Source organism: Chiloscyllium punctatum, chromosome 25, assembly GCF_047496795.1.
Source record: "Chiloscyllium punctatum isolate Juve2018m chromosome 25, sChiPun1.3, whole genome shotgun sequence".
Lineage (NCBI taxonomy): Eukaryota > Metazoa > Chordata > Chondrichthyes > Orectolobiformes > Hemiscylliidae > Chiloscyllium > Chiloscyllium punctatum.
The window spans coordinates 47,485,865-47,503,512 of NC_092763.1; positions in this window are offsets into that span (position 1 = coordinate 47,485,865).

The window sequence follows — 17,648 nt, forward strand, 5'->3', positions numbered from 1 at the left end:
TTGCACAGACAGATCTCATGAACACCACCATAATATGAGCTCACTGTCTTGTATGTACTGTGTTTTTATTGAGCTGCCAGTAAGATGGCTACCTGTAGTGAGTGTGCCTCATGGCAGAGGTAACATTACTCCAGAAAGCCAAGAATGACATTTATGCACATTTGCATTACAATCCAAACATCCCCTTTTTATAATAATAAAAAACAAATTTACATGCACTATTATTTGTTACCCTATGTTAACAAATTTACATATCATGTAATGCATATATAATGCTATGTAATATACATTAACAACCATTTGCTATTCTGGTTATTTCCACTATTGTCTGTTTCTTTATGTGCATAACCCTTAGAGTATTTGGACCTTGTGATAGTACATATGTGAGTTGCCAAATTTCATTTAAAGGTCAGAATGATATGCTTTCTGGTTTGGTTTCAGAAGCTCCTCAGTTGACTCTGCTGATTTAGGCTGTTATATTCGATACTTCTTTCATTTAATTGAATTGGTTGTGTCCAGTAAAACAATTTTTCCTATGTTATCCTGCAGTCAGATGCTTTCTGTCTCACTCTGTTTGTCTGAGTGTCAGTGAATGTGGCTCATGAAACACTGTAGCTCTCACCCAAGATGTTTAGGTTTATTAGGCCACTTTCAATTGGCTTCTGGTGAGATGAATGACGTTAGCATTTTATTTAATATCTAGACTTTCGACCTTCAGTCTTGCCATAGTCTAAGACTAATTTGTCCTCTTGGATGAACAGATGTAGAAAGAACAGGACCAAGCAATTCAGTCCCTTGAGCCTGCTTCACCATTCATTCATTCAGATAATGGCTGATCAGATTGTTACCTCAAATCTGTATTCCTGCCCATGCCTGATAACCTTTTAACACCTTGCCTAACAAGAAGCTACCTATCTCTGCCTTACACATTTTCAAGCACTCAGCTTCCACCACTTTTTCAGGAGGAGTAGTCTAAACACTCAGGACACTGAAAAAGAAACAAATGTTGCCTCATATCCATTTTAGAATTAGAGTCATAGTGATTTTACAGCATGGAAAAAAGCCCTTTATCCCATTGTATCCATGCTGGTCATCTTTTTGATTAATCTTCCATCTCCTTATTTTCACATATTAATTTCCCAAACTCACTTTCTATTCCATCAATGCTTACTTTGTAAACTATTTTCTTTTTAAAATATATATGATCATATTTGCTACTCATTTTTTTCTATTTCTTGGTGTGAACCACTTGGAAAGTGCACTAATTCTCAAGCCTTCCTGCTCCCTACACTGCCAACAGAAGCTAATGATTTGATCAAAGTGTGTAAAATTTACTGTATCCCTGTGTGCTGGATTCAGGTTAACATAAAAAAAAACTGACCCAGATCCTAGACTTAACAAAAGCTACTGTTCATTACAAACAAATAAGTTCCAGCCACAGGTAAACAAAACTGCGAACTATTACAATTTAACTTTGCCAGTTGAAATTCTAACTCCCTGTGAATCTCTGCAGACCAGTACAGACAGACACAGTGAAACAAAAAAATGTTGTTATGGATGGGTGGATGGGAGAAAAGCTGGAAGACACAGACTAATAGCATGATCTGCAGGGTTCAATGAAATGGTCCTTTTGTTTCCCAAGACTTTCTGATCCAAGATCCCTTTATTCCAGGTTATTTTACTTCTTCACATGAGGATCAGGGCACTTCAGTTGTTAGAAAGTCTGTAAGTTACTGGTTAAGAGGCAATAGATTATAGAAAATGGTGGGAGAATATTGTGGCTTTCTTTTGGGTTCCAATAGTTCTTCTACAGAGCTATAGAGACATCGAGTCCACTTTTCTAGAGTCTGGAGACTTCTCTCAGTCTGTAAGCTTCTGCAGTATTATTCACAACTACAAACTATTCAGACGCCCAGGAACCAATCAGAGAATTGTTGTCAGGCTGTTGACCTTCTGCATCCACAACTAGTCACACATGCACAAAGCAATTAGCTATCTATTGCTGGCCAAATCTCACTCTGCATACATACAGCAGTGTCATGCCATCTTATCGCACCTCCTCCACAGTTCACAAAGCAGCAATCTGAACACAACTCAATGAATTCCAGTAACTTACTTTCAAAAATGCAAAACTTCCTTCCACAGTCCATGATTTTAAAACAGTCCATTTGCCCTTTTAATCCACAAGCAAAATACAGAAAATAATAAAATGCAGACTTTATATAGTTTTCTCTTGTACCATATTTTTCCCTTTTTTGACCATTCTTTGCTGTATTTTATATTCTGTCCTTTATATTTTCCTTGCACCATTATGTGTGTTTTATTTAAGATTGACATTATCTTTTTTTAATCCTTCTAATTAACTATGGACAGTGGGCCCATCCTTAGAAATTTTGATACATTTAAAAATTATTAAATTGTGTATATTCTGAAATATCCTTCAAATATAAATTGTAATATTTGTATTGGCCTATCCTTTCACCTAATTTGTCCATTTATTTTAGTCTGCTCTGCAAGCTAAAAGAAACACCACTGATTTAAATCTATCTCATTCTAACTAAATGTAAAACTTAATTATATTATGGTTGCTGCTACCTAGGGGCACTGTCACTGTGAGATCCTGAACTAATCCTACATATTGGATAATGCCAGTTCTGGTCTGCTCCAGAACACATAGGCTACCTTTTCTCATTTGATTTTTCCAGTCGAAATGAAGATTAATACCTTCCATAATTTTTGCTGTGCTTTTCTGATAAGCTCTTGTTGTTTCTTCCTTTGCATATGGCTACTGTTAGGGGGCCTTTAGATATCATTCCAGCAAGTTATTTCCTGATTTTATCATTTCTCATCTCGACCCAAACTTAGGCTATTCCTCTATAGTTTACGAAACAAAATTAACTGAAAGAGTCTGCTTTCCCATTTACTGAGCAACTTGCCCTTCCTAAGTAGTCTGTACACTTCAATATTCAGGTATCAATCGATGCCCTCTATACTCATGTCTCTGTCATGGCTACCAGACCATTTATTTCTATTTTCACTCTCAGTTCATCTGCTTTGTTTCAAATGCTTCATGCATTCAGACACAAAGTGTTTAGTTTCAATCTTTTATTCAGTTTGTACGGTCTAGTTTTTTCTGTTGATTCACTCTTACATTTGTACTTTTGTCAACATTGTTCTGCTTGCAAGCTGTAGTCAGCTTTTCAATTGCTAGATTATAAGACATAGGAGAAGATGTAGGACATTCAGCATATCCAATTATCTGCTATTCAATGAGATCATAGCTGATCTGATAATCCTCAACTCCACTTTTCTGCCTCTTCCCCATAACTCTTGAATCCCTTACTGATTAAATCTGTCTTTCTCAGGCTTGAATATACTTACCACACAGCCTCTGCAGCCCTGTGTGGTAAGGAGTTCCACAATTCATTAGTTTCTGAGAGAAGAAAATTCCTCGTCACCTCTGTTTTAAATGTGTGGTACCTTCTTCTGAGATTATGCCCTCTGATCCGACATGTTCCCACTAGGAGACAAGACCTCTAAGAATCTTGCATGTTTCAATAAAGTTGCCTCTCATAACTTTAAATTCCAATGAGTACAGGCCCCAAACCTACAACCTTTCCTCATACACAGTCTATCAATAATCAATACAGTGGACTGATATAAGCTGCTTATCAAATAAGAGATTGGCAGGCTCATTATTGCTGCCAGCTCCAGTAAAATCAGTGACTGTTGGTGGCATTGCATTCACCAGGGTCTCCAGGTCAAAGGTAACTGACAGCGGGATCTTTATCAACAGCTGCTTCTGAACAGCAGAGGCAAGGAAAGATGAATTTGTCAGCAAGAACTTTAAACATCCTCTTGACTTGTTTCATCCTCTCAACCCTCTAAGTCAGTGCATGGTTAATAAAAAAAGAGCTGTGGAAAAATACTCACCAGTACTTTTTCTTTCATAAATACTCACCAAAAACTCAAAGTTATTTCTAAGTTTCATCACTCCTTAAGAAACAGGAAAGCATTTAAATTATTAGAACTCAGGTACCACTCTCACTACTCAATGACTCTAAGAACTCTAAATTGTGACTGCATGTACCTTCCTACCTCTCTACAGACACTCCCTCTACTCCTCTTCTTAAGCTTATTATCTGTTTTTCATGTATATTCTATGCCATGTCTTATTTTCCTTAGGCTTTAATATATATTAAAACTTCACACTTTTACTCAAGAACACCTTAGAATTGATTCTCTTTCGTTTTTGATCTGGTTAATTAAGTTTAACAAAAAAACACATTTGTTGCAACTGACTGAGAAGGGGTTAAAAAAGGAGCCAAGCACCCCTCCTCACCTAGTTGTGTATCATACAAAGGAGAGTTAGAGTGCAGATTGCACAGCATATTAAAGATTTATAGTGAAGAAGAGTGGCACTTCACAGTGTTACTGTGAAGGGTGGGCGATTTATCAGAGTGTAACACTGTGGGGATTTTGATAGATCAGAGATTATTATTTGAGCAGCAGAGTGCAAGAGGAAGCATTAAAGTGAAGATTATTGAACATCAGAGAATGTTTCAGTAAGAGCTGTGGGGAATAAAATCAAATGATTTTGCAGTGAGAGGTGAAGTTGCAAACCTCCTGGAAGCCTTCAGCACTTCATCTCAATGAGCATTTCTCATGCAGGAGTCTGGATGTGAAGAGCCGGATGATGTTTGACCTGATGGGTTAATAGCATCACAAGGTTACAAACTATCCACATTACCGCGCTGAAGATTCTCTGTTTTTTCCTCCCGAGGCCTCCTTAAGTTATGCAGAACAGGTATTGCAACTGCTCTTACGTTTAGCACTGCTGTGGTAGAGATATTTAGCAATGCAGTAAGTTTGCAGTCAAGGAAAGGAGAACATATTTATTGAAGACAGGTGTGGTCACTAAGCCACAACAACTATTGTTGGAGCTCAAACGGTTGAAATTATCTTGCAGGATTTCAATGGACATCTTATTTACAGTAGTGAAAGGAAGAAAGAGAAAAAACAGACTGTTTGGCATCCAACTCTATAAGCGGTGTGTTTGAATTTAAATACAATCATGTACAAATATCTTTCCTGGCTTGCTGTCCTCATATGACTCTGTTTTGAGGCTCAAACACTACAGGTCTTACTGCAGTTCAATAAAGACACAGTACAAAATATTGTTGTCCTGTGGGCTTGTAACATGTTGTCTGTGTGGATTGAGGTTGTGTGTTGAGTAACTGTATAGAAGCAGAACTACAAAAGTGGAACACGGGAGTTTTCAGAACAGCTAAAAGTTCTGAAAGCCACAGAAAAAGGGTAAAGAAACAGGCCACAGCTAAAAGAACTGAGTGAATCAAACAATGGCTATATGTTTTCCTATCCTTGGCCTAACCAGGATTGCAGAAAGTTTGAAAGCCTTGAAGGCACATTTTGAATCACGAGTGAACATGAGTTATGAGTGTTCAATATTAAAACTCAAGTTGAAAATCAGCACACTGATATATACATGACAGTGTTAAAATAGCTTGCAGATTCCAAGTACAAGAAAATTGATCTCATCAAAGATAGAATTATCTGAGCATAAGTTCGTAATATTGCAACAAGACTACTAAGAAAAACAAATCTGAATCTAGAATAAGTTATATGAAGTTAGGTGCCGAAGCCCTGAGCTTGGAAGTCAACAGATCCAGCACATACAGAGGAGAACAGGTGAGTTTGTCCACTTCCCTTGCCTCCTAGCCCTGTACCCCGCTTCAGACACTAGTCCCCCTTCTTCTCCAAGCCCCAGTGAGGGTCCACCCATCCCGCTGTCAGTTACCTTTGACCTGGAGACCCTGGTGAATGCAATGCCACCAACAGTCACTGATTTTACTGGAGCTGGCAGCAATAATGAGCCTGCCAATCTCTTATTGACCGGCAGCTCCTGGCAGGCAGATATTTCACTGCCAGAGTCCTCACAGATGAGGAATGTTTGATGGTAGCCATGTAAATGCCTGAAAGGGCAGATGATTCTGTTGGACCTCCCACCTTCCAGCTGTTGAGAACCCTATCAGATCAACTGAATCCTGGTCAGTATCCTGGCTTCTGTGTCATATGTTGTTTTATAAAGGACCTTGGCATGGTTTTATTATGTTAAAGGTGCTACATATACATAAGTAATGCCCACTGTAATAGTCTAATATGCTCATATCTCTCACTTTTACAGTTAATGTACTCCACTCTCCTCACATAGTCTGATATGACTCACTGTCCTCATTAAAGCAGTTTCTCATTAAACTTCACTCCCATCTCTGCAAAACTTTTACATACAGCAGAAGACAAAACTGTGTCTAAAATAACATTCACAATATGTAATCATGTGTTGCAGCTTGATTAATGCAGGGATTTGGAACTCCTTTGAATAGAAATTATACAAAATGCTTATTTTTTTTATCACTGTGTGTTTGTTAATGCCTACCATTTGTCCAGCTCCTGGGCACAGCGGTTATTAAAAGGTTTCCAATCCCAGGCTCTCAGAGCTGAGAGGCAATTTGTGTCAGCTCTTATTTCCACAGCTGTTGTGGCAAGTGTTTGGCAGCTAAAATATGGGGAAGAGCTGGTTTATGACTGCCACACAATGCTCATCAATCACAGAAAGCCCCTGGTACCCTCTAAAAACAGACCAAAGCCTTGTTTTGGTATTGGGCAGAAAGCTGACAAATACAGCACTCAGTAAGAAATATCATCCCAGTCTTTCCTCAAATAGTTTGATAGAAATTTAGCAAATTCATTAGAAGGTGAGGGTATAGCTATGATATTCCATCTTTTCTTAAATATACAAAGAATTAGGTTTTTCTATATGTTTATCCAAAACAGATAAAGAATGCAGTATGCACCTGTTAGTATGACGTAACTAGATTTGCTCAGCATAATGCAAACAAAACTCTTCTTTTAAAAATTAATGTAATCCAGCACTGATTCACTAATCTTCTTGTGTGTCTGAAATGGAAATGTCAAACTCATAGAGAGAAAGATGACATATTATGAATATGACTTTTCTTGGTGTATTCTGCATGCAATAAATAATGGGGATTTTAAACACTAAAGCAGATGGATTTGAGTCAGATAGGATGTTAAACCTTAAAGGCTCAAAATTGTATTTTAGAGCACCAGAAATGAAAGCCATTGTTGATTTTCAGATGCATGCAATGGATTGTTTCCTGCCTGGGATGCTCATAGGTACATGCCAGTGTACAACAGAAGCTGATACAATGGCAAGATCTCAATTTTGGTTAATACGTATTCAAACAGTGTCTTTACTATCCATTCCTGAAGCAAAATGCCATTTAAGCACAGTGGGTGCTACTCTGGAGCCACTTAGAAAGGATCCACCATGCACAGGTGTCTCAGGCCCTCGGAAGCCTGGCTTTGTACTGTGCTACCTTGGCAAGGGTTACAGAAGTCTAGGCTGGCTGAGTGTGAAGCTAGCAAGGGCATTGGCACAGTATTTTTTGGGCACTATAAGTGCTGTGATCCTGAAAGTGATCAGCAACACTAGTTATCTGTTGGAGGACAGATAATTGGACAGTGGTAACAGCTTGCACAACCCCTCAAGATCTAGTATCCAAAACATTAATGGCAGTAAACATAGCTTTCATGATGGCTTCTATCTGAATTCTCACTGCTGCAATGAGATATTTTGAACTCTCTGCTGTGTTGCAGTAAAGTTGGTCCCAAACAATTCTTAAATGATTGGCCTGGCACTGCTGTTTTCCATGATTTCTTTGGTGTATACAATGGACTCAAAGTTCTGCACAATGTCCTCCGCACCATTGAAGCCATATTCCTCCATGGTCCTTAAAGTGATGAGAATTTGTCCTAGGCATACCGTAGCGTCCAGCATCTATTTGATGTGTATCGACACTATAACGTTTCTGATTCCATTCTCCAAGTTACTTTTTTTTAAATTTCAAAAATATACTTTATTAAGTAAAAAGCACTTTCTGAATATATGCATTGTCACAAAAGCAGTTCAGTTCTGTACAATTGCATATTGGACTTTGATTCTATCCAAAAAACCAAAGACGTCTCTTACTCATATAATACTAATATTTACAATATTGAGGCACTAGGAGGGTCTGCTAACTGAACAGACCCCCTATTTACCTTCAGCAGGCCCATCAAAATCACTCTCCAAGGTATATATACTAAAATGACCTAACCCCTGTCCTGGCTTAACATATGTGGATCACAAATCCATACAAACTTCTAACACATGTGCAGTGCCAATATCTGCATTAATGGAGGTGTTAATGATGGACTGAAACACTGAAATATTAATAAAACAATTTTGCTTTCAATGTAAAATTTGTGCCTTTTCTAAAAAAGGACTGTTTATCTACAAAAGCAAATTCAGTTACTGTCTCATAATGTTTTTGGATTAGATTCCCTACAGTGTGGATACAGGCCCTTCAGCCCAACAAGTCCACACCAACCCTCCAAAGAGGAACTCACCCAGACCCATTCCCCTTCCCTACATTTACCAATGCACCTAACACCATGGGCAATTTAGCACAGCCAATTCACCTGACTTGCACATTTTTGGACTGTGGGAGGAAACCAGAGCACGCAGAGGAAACCCAGACATGGGCAAAATGTGCAAACTCCACACAGACAGTCGCCCAAGACAGGAATCGAAGCTGGGTCCCTGGCGCTGTGAGGCTGCAGTGCTAACCACAGAGCCACTGTGCCACCCATGTGAAGGCCATGGAATGTCACACCTGTAATGAGTCAGGAAATCTTAAGCCAGGGAGATATTTAACAAGAAGACCCTCTGCCTTGGGAATGTTGGTTCTACCTCCCATGACTATACAGTAAAAGAGGTTAACAAATGATTACAATACGAAGGCTATTGCCCAGATATCCTACTGGATGGATTAGAGTGTTGCGAGGGCCATCGAGAAAATACATTTGACATATCCCTAAACTACAGGTAAAACAAACAGAACTCTCTTCCACTGCGTGTTAGAATTCAGTCACTGTCAATAGGAACCAGAACAATAGAATTTCTACCATGTAGCAAAAGGAAAAATCTTAAAATCTACAGCTCAAAAACCAATGTCACTGCTATTGCTGCCATATAATAATGGCCACAATCTTATCTGCTCTTCATGAACAATTCAGAAATTGATCTACTTGTTTTTATCTTTTATCTTTTTGTACTCACCTCTTATTTTTCTCATAATGCATTTGTATTGTGTTATTATTTCTTCTCACATTTAATTTATAAACTCACTTTTTTTGTTAATTCAAGAAACCCAGGTTAAACTGGTTCCTTTTAAAACCTCAGTTCATTTGGGGTTGACAAAAGCTATCCAAAAAAAAATTCTTTTTAAATTGACCTTGTTCTGATCAACTGACCCTTATTCAAGATGAAGTCCTTCCCAAGCAACCCTTAATAACTGAAAAGGGTGGAAGTGAAGATTGTGATATGTAACTGAGCACTTGTGATAGAGAGGGAAATGCTCCTTCAGTTAGAAAGGGTGGTGCTGAGCTGAAAGTTGAAAACAAAAATGGTTTGAATTTTATTTGCCAAAAAGGCGTGCATGTCTGGGCCAACTGCCAGAATCTACCAGAAAAAGCAGTGGGAACTATTGGGGTAAGCGGACCAGGCTATGGCTGTGACTACAGCTGCATTCTTATTGACACATTCCTGTGAGTATGGATGAGTTTAAATGAATCACAGAAATTTACTGGGATTTTATACGTAAAGAAAGGGTGGCCGCATTTCTCCAGAATGAGATGAGCCAGCCTGTACTCATTGTCAGGATAACTGGGAGCCAGCCAAACTCTATGAGTGGAAAATGGCATGACCCTCCCATTTTCCCTGTCTGTGTAGTCACATGGTCATTAGCCAGCCAGTGGATACTGAGGTGGTACTGAAAGCAGGAGACACTCCAGTCTGGTTATCTGAAATCCCCAAGAAAGTAACAAATAGAATTTCTTTTATTACATCTCAAAACTGATCCATTGTTAAAAAAATGACCTCAGACTGCTGACACTGAATCTGAAGCAGAAACAGTTCCTGAATTTTAAAAATGAAATGCTGATCAAGAGATAAAGTGTGAACAATGAAAGAAGCAGAGAATTATGGAATATAGGTCCAGGAGGAAGTCATTCTGTCTATTGAGCCTGTTCTGCCATGTCTGATCATTTATTCCATTGCCATGCTCCTGCTCTCTGCTCATATCCCTTGACGGCTTTAGCATTTAGTAATCTATTTATTTTTTAAAAATATATAGAGATTTCACCTCCACAACTTTATGTGTAAGTGAATGCCACAATTTTAACATCCTCCGAGTGAAAATATTTATTTTCATCCCAGACGAAAACGGCCTGCCATCTGCTGAAGCTGTGACCCCTTGTCCTGGATCCCCAGCCAAGACATGCATTCTATCAAGCCTCGGCTGAAAGGAATATTTTCTAATAAGATCCCAACTTATTCTTCTAAGATCCAGTGAATTTAGTACTAGTTGATCCAATCTCTTCTTATAAGCCAAACCCACTATCCCAGGAATTAATCTGATGAATTAACTTCATTGCACTGCATCTGTGGAAATATATTTTTTCTTAAGTTACAAAACCAAAATTGCAAACAATACTCCAGGTGTGATCTCACCAGGATCCATAGAGCTACAGTAATATATCCTTGCTTCTGTACTCAAACCATCTTGAAATGAAAGCCAACATACCATTTGTCTTCCTAATTGCTTGCTGCATTTTCATCCTTGCTTTCAGCTAGCAGTGCAAGAGACATGCAGGACCCTTTATATGTCAATATTTCCCAGTCTCTCACTATTTAAATTATACACTGCCATTCTGTTCTTTTCTCATCTGTGTGGACAACTTCATATATATCAATGTTATACTGCACATGGATACATTTACCCACTCATTCAATATGTCCAAATCACACTAATGCCTCTTTATTTCTTCCACACAATCTCAGCTAGTTTTTTAAAAATCTTTCCAAGTTAGTTTTAAGTTGTAATCAAATTGGAAACACTTGTTTCCCTTATTTAAACCTCTGATGCATGTTGAGAATCATGGGGCCCCAGCACTGATCTATGTGGTACCCAACTTGTTACCACCTTCAACTACACAAACAATCTAGTTATTCCTACTCTCTGTTTCTTGTCTGTTAACCAATTCTCAATACATGCAAATATATCACCACCAATTCTAAGTGCTTTGATTTTATGTACTAACCTCTTCAGGAGGAAGTTTGTGAAAAGCTTCTGAAAATCCATACTAATCACATCCATTTGTTTTCCCTCATCTATTCTACTTGTTATCTCCTCAAAAACTTCCAGTATGTTTGTCAAGCACAATTTCCCTTTCAGAAATCCATGTTAAGCCTTGTTAACATGGATATAGTTTGTTATTTGGAAAAGTATACTTTTTATTATTTAGAGTCATAGAGATGTACAACACAGAAACAGGCCCATTTGGTCCAACTTGTCCATGTCAACCAGATATCCTAAGTTAATGTTGTCTCATTTGTCAGCACTTGGCTCATGTCCCTCTGAACCCTTCCTGTTCATGTACCTATCCAGATGCCTTTTAAGTGCTGTGGTTATACCGGCCTCCACTACTTCCTCTCGCAGCTCGTTCCGTGCATGCACCACACTCTGCGTGGAAGGTTTGCCCCTTAGGTACCTTTTATATCTTTCTACTCTCACCCTAGGCCTATGCCCTGTAGTTGTGAACCTCACCTGTACTCTGGGGAAAAGACATTTTAAAAAAAGTTGAGCAGCCAGACAAATTGCAAAAGCTATAAAATGTTGAGCCTCATGGGGGGGGGGGGAAAAATACCTGTGGCTCTACCCTTTATTTCTCCTCTTGGCATTTGAATACTTAAAATCTGTCAATAACACCAGCATCGCCACAGAGCATATTGTGATTGCTCGCTGGTGTCACCAACACATTGTCCATGCTCCTCACTGTTGGCAGAAAAGAAGACATTGCTTATCTCTGTTGCTAAAGGTCTTCCCTTTATTCTTAAAGCTGTATCCTCTGGTCCGAGTCTCTCCTACCAACGGAAACATCTTCCCAATGTCATTGCACTGTGAGGATGAAGCCCTACCCTATCCAGCCATTTCTGCTGGTGGGTGAGACTAGGCCTCAAGGTTAGAGGGAGTAGCTTTCAGACAGAGATGAGGAGGAACTGCTTTTCCCAGAGGGTTGTGAATCTATGGAATAGTCTAGATTAGAGTGGTGCTGGAAAAGCACAGCAGGTCAGGCAGCATCCAGAGAGCAGGAAAATCGATGTTTCAGGCAAAAGCCCTTCATCAAAATCTATGGAATACTCTGGCCAAGGAAGCAACATAAGCAGCTTCATTAAGTATATTCAAGACAGAGTTAGGTGGGATTTGGCCTGGTAGGGGAATTAAGGGGTTCCTTGTGACAGTGCAGGGAGGAGGAGGTGAGACGATGGATAGATCAGCCATGATCTTAATGAATGACGGAGCAGGTTCACTGTAGCAGCTGGAGTGAATCCAGGGAGGGAGCAGACTTTACAACCTCAGGTATGTGTCTTGGTGACCCGGCTGAGGAGAGACAGAAGGACAGGTTGGGACTGTTTTCCATAGCTTGCCAGAGTCTGAGGAGTGACCTTATACACTTTTATATCATTATGAGGGGCATGGATCGGGTAAATAGCCATGGTATTTTCCTTTAGATGGGGCAGTCCAGAACTACAGGGTAATAGGTTTAGAATCGAGAGTGTGGTGCTGCAGCAAGTCAGGCAGCATCCGAGGAACAGGAAAATTAATGTTTAGGGGAAAGGCCCTTCATCAATGAAGCGTGTGTGTATGTGAGTTTGTGTATAAGACTGTGCATGGGAGAGTGTGTATTTGCATGTGTGCCTGCTTGATAAAGTGTGATTGTGGTGGAGTATGAGCCTGCGAGAGGGTGAGAGTGTTGAGGGGGTGGTGTATGTGTATGTCTGAGAGAGAACGCGTGTGTATGAGAGAGGTATGGATATAAGTGAGGGGTTGCATTTTGCTAAAATAAAGGAGGGCAAGACTTGTACAGGTAATGGTCGGGCCCTGGGTTGTGTTGTAGAACAGACACCTGAAGGTGTTCAGGTTTATTGTTCTTGAAAGTTACATCAGTGGTAGACAGGAGGGTGAAGAAGGTGTTTAGCACACTTTCCTTCATTGTTCACATGGTGAGTACAGGAGTTGGGACATCATGTTGGAGATGCACACAGAAAGTACGTTAATCAGGGGGTGATAGGTGACTGGAACACATTGCCACCAGAGGTAGTAGAGGAAGGGATGGTAGATTCATTTAAGGTGCATCTGGACAAATGCATGAGTCAATGGAGAGCAGAGGGATACAGATTCAGGAATTGGGCGATAGGTTTATACAGGGGATTTGGATCAGCTTAGGCTTGGAGGGCCGTAGGGCCTGTTCCTGGGTTGTAAATTTTCTTTGTTCTGCGTTGAGGTTGTACAGGATGTTGGTGAGGCCATTTTTCTGGAGTACTGAGTACAGTTCTGGTCGCCCTGTAATAGGAAGTATACTATTAGAGGCCAGACCAATGAGGAGTACTGGAATACCGGAAGGAGTCTGGTCCTCCTGCCATTCAGAACAGCCCTATTGTCTGAATTCGAGACGTTGATTTTCCTGCTCCTCGGATGCTGTCTGGCCCACAGTGCTTTTCCAGCACTACTTTAATCTTGACCCATGAGCTTCTGAAGCTGCTGCTGCTCCTCCCTCTTTGAATGAAGATTGAGATTCATCCAAGACTGTAATTTCCTTCCTCTGTCCAACAGCACTCTCTTCTCTCACTCCCTTTTCTATTTCTTTTATTTTCATGCTGGGATCCAATTGTTGACTTGCAGCAACTGAAAAGAAAGGGAGTGAATCCAGAAAGAGGACAGACGCCGGAAAAGCTGGTCCAGGTCTGTGCCTCAAACACATGGCAAGTGCAGTACCACAGTGTGAAGTTATAGTCTTTGCTGTGACAAAAAAAAACAGAAATGAGGTGTATTGTTTAAATGGTGATATATTGGGAAGTGGAGAAAGTGAGGACTGCAAATGCTGGAGATCAGAGTCAAAACTTGAAGTGCTGGAGAAGCACAGCGGGTCGGGCAGCATCTAAGGAGTAGGAAAGTTGATGTATCGGGCACGAACCAGAGGACACAACTTAAAAATACGGGGTAAACCATTTAGGACAGAGATGAGGAGAAACTACTTCACCCAGAGAGTGGTGGCTGTGTGGAATGCTCTGCCTCAGAGGGCAGTGGAGGCCCAGTCTCTGGATTCATTTAAGAGAGAATTGGATAGAGCTCTTAAAGATAGTGGAGTCAAGGGTTATGGAGATAAGGCTGGAACAGGATACTGATTGGGAATGATCAGCCATGATCATATTGAATGGCGGTGCAGGCTCGAAGGGCTGAATGGCCTACTCCTGCATCTATTGTCTATTGTCTATTGTCTATTATCTGGAATGATGTGGTTTAGGGTGAGAGGGGAAAGATATAAAAGAGACCTAAGAGGCAACCTTTTCACACAGAGAGTGGTACGTGTATGGAATGAGCTGCCAGAGGAAGTATGGAGGCTGGTACAATTGCAACATTTAAGAGGCATTTGGATGGGTATATGAATAGGAAGGGTTTGGAGGGATATGGGCTGGGTGCTGGCAGGTGGGACTAGATTGGGTTGGGATATCGAGTCGGCATGGACGGGTTGGACCGAAGGGTCTGTTTCCATGCTGTACATCTCTATGACTCGAAGACTCTGTGTGGATGTCTATGACTTTGTATAATTACATTGTTATTTTCTAAGCATTCTGTTGTCACTGCATTTATATAGACTTTAAAATTTTCCCCAGTACTGTTGTTAGACTAACCAGTCTGTAATCCTTAATTTTCTCCTTACTTCATTATTTTAATAATGGGATTATATTGCTCACCCTCTATCTACCAGGATTATTGCAGAATCTACAGAATTTTGGGAGTTGATGGCTAATGCATCCATTAATTTCATGGGCATCTTCATTAGTGCCCTGGGATGTGGATTATCAGGCCCTGTTGTTATGAGGTTGAAGGCATGTATTGTACCTTAAGAGAGAGTGAATGCTGTTTTGCACTGAGAGCATACAAGCACCTGTCGCACAACTAGCTAGCAGTCTTAGAGTGTACTGGAAAATTAAAAATATGTAACATTTGGCTGTGAAACAGCTACCTGAGTTGGTTGCTGTTTTGACAACAATACAAAGTTAACCAATCATTTTAAATTATAGAAGAAAGTGAGGACTGCAGATGCTGGAGATCAGAGCTAAAAATGTGTTGCTGGAAAAGCGCAGCAGGTCAGGCAGCATCCAAGGAGCAGGAGAATCGATGTTTCGGGCATGAGCCCTTCTTCAGGAATGAGGAAAGTGTGCCAAGCAGGCTAAGATAAAAGGTTGAGAGGAAGGACTTGGGGGAGGGGCATTGGAAATGCGATAGGTGGAAGGAGGTCAAGGTGAGGGTGATAGGCCGGAGTGGGGGTGGGGGCGGAGATGTCAGGAAGAAGATTGCAGGTTAGGAAGGTGGTGCTGAGTTTGAGGGTTGGGACTGAGACAAAGTGGGGGGAGGGGAAATGAGGAAACTGGAGAAATCTGAGTTCATCCCTTGTGGTTGGAGGGTTCCTAGGCGGAAGATGAGGTGCTCTTCCTCCAACCGTCGTGTTGCTATGGTCCGTCCAAAGACCTGCATGTCCTTGGTGGAGTGGGAGGGGGAGTTGAAGTGTTGAGCCACGGGGTGGTTGGGTTGGTTGGTCCAGGTGTCCCAGAGGTGTTCTCTGAAACATTCCGCAAGTAGGTGGCCTGTCTCTCCAATATAGAGGAGGCCACATCGGGTGCAGCGGATGCAGTAAATGATGTGTGTGGAGGTGCAGATGAATTTGTGGCAGATATGGAAGGATCCCTTGGGGCCTTGGAGGGAAGTAAGGGGGGAGGTGTGGGCGCAAGTTTCGCATTTCTTGCAGTTGCAGGGGAAGGTGCCGGGAGTGGAAGTTGAGTTGGTGGGGGGTGTGGACCTGACGAGGGAGTCACAGAGGGAGTGGTCTTTTCGGAATGCTGATAGGGGAGGGGAGGGAAACATATCCCTGGTGGTAGGGTCTGTTTGGAGGTGGCAGAAATGACGACGGATGATACGATGTATATGGAGGTTGGTGGGGTGGCAGGTGAGGACCAGTGGGGTTCTGTCCTGGTGGCGATTGGAGGAGCGGGAAGTGGAGGAGATGTAGTGGAGAGCATCGTCGAGCACGTCTGGGGGTAATTGCGGTCTTTGAAGAAGGAGGCCATCTGGGTTGTACGGTATTGGAACTGGTCCTCCTGGGAGCAGATGCGGCGGAGTCAAAGGAATTGGGAATATGGGATGGCGTTTTTACAGGGGGCAGGGTGGGAGGATGTGTAGTCTAGGTAGCTGTGGGAGTCGGTCGGTTTATAGTAAATGTCTGTGTTGATTCAGTCGCCCGAGATAGAAATGGAGAGGTCTAGGAAGGGAAGGGAGGAGTCTGAGACGGTCCAGGTAAATTTGAGGTCGGAGTGGAAGGTGTAAGTAAAGTGGATGAACTGTTCAACCTCCTCGTGGGAGCACGAGGCAGCGCCAATACAGTCATCGATGTAGCGGAGGAAAAGGTGGGGGGTGGTGCTAGTGTAGCTGCAGAAGATAGACTGTTCCACATATCCTATGAAGAGGCAGGCATAGCTGGGGTCCATGCAGGTGTCCATGACTACTCCTTTGGTTTAGAGGAAGTGGGAAGATTGGAAAGAGAAGTTGTTCAGAGTGAGAACCAGTTCAGTCAGTCGAAGGAGGGTGTCAGTGGAAGGGTACTGGTTGGTACGGCAGGAAAGGAAGAAGCGGAGGGCTTTGAGTCCTTCGTGATGGGGGATGGAGGTGTACAGGGACTGGATGTCCAGGGTGAAGATCAGGCATTAAATTATACCCCAGGATACTAAAAGCTGATCATGTTTGAATTTATTGTTTTTGCCAACATCAAACCAATGAGACAATCCGATGTTGGGGATATTGAAAAAATACATTTTGAAAGTCAGACAGAGTAACTGCCATTTGAAACACTTTCTATCAAAGGCACCTTTCCATATGAAACATCTTCACAGTAAAAATAAGAAGATGACCCAGGGAGATCTTTAGCCAGAAGAAGAAAGGCACTGATGACAACAGCTGCTGTATGGTTTTGAAATTAAGTTGATGTAATTTTAATAAATATTTTATTGGAACAGTATATTGTTATTGAATTGGAGGCAGATAATAAGCAGTTAAGAAAAAGAGGCCCTAAAGGTTGTGAATAGTTGTTTAATGTTCACTTTTAAAGTTAAAGAATAAGTTGATATTATTTTCATTAAATCATGAAATTTGGGAGTTCTCAGTCACTCGTGTATTTTAACAGATTACTAGATGAGGTGTGCTTTTCTGGATGTTTAGTTTAATTGACAGAGGGTTCACCCCTTGTTGTAACACTAGGAATTTAACAGAACTCAGAACCATTAATATTTTAGCATTTTCTTACTCATACTAAGTTCCTGCAATTCTTCCTTCATACAAGACCATTGCTTGCCTCATTGTCTTGGGAAGTTATTTGTGTCTTCTTCT